A 1,833-nucleotide genomic window follows, 5' to 3' on the forward strand; every position below is an offset into this window, starting at 1 on the left:
TATTCTTATGCTGTGTAAAAAGTTGCTCAGTTATTTGAAACTGGAACAGATTAATCCCGCTCTAAATGGCTGCCACAACTTGCTATGCTGGGAAAATAAACTCCTTTCTTTTATTATAAAAAGAATGTAAGACTTACAATAATAGCATTATAATTTCTTAAAGCAGCAAAAGTAGCAAAGTACATTAATGATAATAATAATAATAATAGCAAAAGTTAACAATAGCAGTTCCTAAAATACAGCAGTTTTATAATCACTCAATACATTATTTAGTAACAGTAGTTATTAATGTCACTATCACACTTACAAATGCAAACGCAATAGATATGTAAGCAATGTTTAAATTAAAAGGAATACTAGCACACATAATACGTAACCTGAAACTAAACTTTCTTTCCTTCATAGACTCAATAAACTCGTGCATTACCTCCCCTGGAATAGCATTATATTCTTTACTTGCTTTGTCGCTAATCTTCCTTATAACACGTCGTCTTGTCCTGGTGACACTAGCAGCTCTCAAGCAAGGATGAAGTAGGAAGAAGCACTCCAGTACACTGTACATGAATAGGAACCCAATCTCCCCAGGATGAAAGCCAACCCCATGCTCAATGTGAGATATTTTTGCTTTCACGTGAAGTGCAATGGCCTCGATCAGTAGTGACATTATCAAGAATGTTGATATTATGTACAGTATCCAGTGGAGTAGGAACCATAGCTGAAGCCAGCTCAGTGTGGATACTGCTGTATCAATGAAATGTCGATCATGCTTCTTGAGATATTTCTTAGCATCATCGTCTGTAATAATTTTACCCTGTGCAACATTTGGCAAATCTGTTTCTTCAAGATATCTGCGTACATAGTTTACTTTATCCAGCTCTGGATCAGCAGTAACAGCAGAAGTAGTTGGGGCACTAGCAGTAGCAGTAGAAATGGTTGGGGTGCTAGTAGTAGTATCAGAAGTTTCTGGCTTTTAAGTTTGTTTTCAATCTTATAGACCTCATTAATTTGATATACAGATAGCTCTAATTCTTCACATCTTCTCTGTATTCCGTACATTAATTTTGAGAATATGAAGCAACTGACCAGAACACGAAATAAAGAATAAGCGTGTATTACAAGAGCAGCAATTTCCAAATTAAATTTGTATTTCAATGGTCTACCTTTATTCTGTTGATAATAAAGCCAAAAGAATACTCCAGCAGTAGTAGCAAGTAGCATAAACCCAATGATGAACCATGTGACATAATGACACAATCGTTCACCTTGCAGTAGTGTATTGGTACGCTCATCTTCTGTACTAAAGAAATCAACATTTTTCTTATTTTCCTTTATTTTCTGGTCATATAGTGTTTCTATTGGATCTGTTTCCATTAGATCACTCTCTTTAGTTTCATCATTAAAAGGATCCAATGGCAATTTATCTCCCTTACTCTCCACAACACCACAGCATTTCTTTTTAAAGTAATTCAATATTCCTAACAGGCACTTATTTAAACTGTCATAATGTTTAACATATAGGCAACACAAAGCCCATATGAACAATATGTGAGATACAGCATTGGCTGTTGTTGAGAATAACAATGATATCTTACTGAGATCAACGAAATCTTGAATCAGATGTTTAGTAATGCTATTATTAACATCATTCTCTATAAAGAGGAAGATAAGTAGTGCAAGTATAAATTTTTTACCTGGTTCATAATTTCTCAGTACAAGTTCAGGAAACTCATTATTAGTTATACTACTATTGTCATATTTGAAATAGAGTGTATAGCATAATTTAGATATTTCATATTCAGTGCCTTCTTTACATGTAGCCCAACCAACAATGAA

Source organism: Amphimedon queenslandica, unplaced genomic scaffold (genome assembly GCF_000090795.2).
Source record: "Amphimedon queenslandica unplaced genomic scaffold, v1.1 AMPQUscaffold_11400, whole genome shotgun sequence".
In the NCBI taxonomy this organism is placed as follows: domain Eukaryota; kingdom Metazoa; phylum Porifera; class Demospongiae; order Haplosclerida; family Niphatidae; genus Amphimedon; species Amphimedon queenslandica.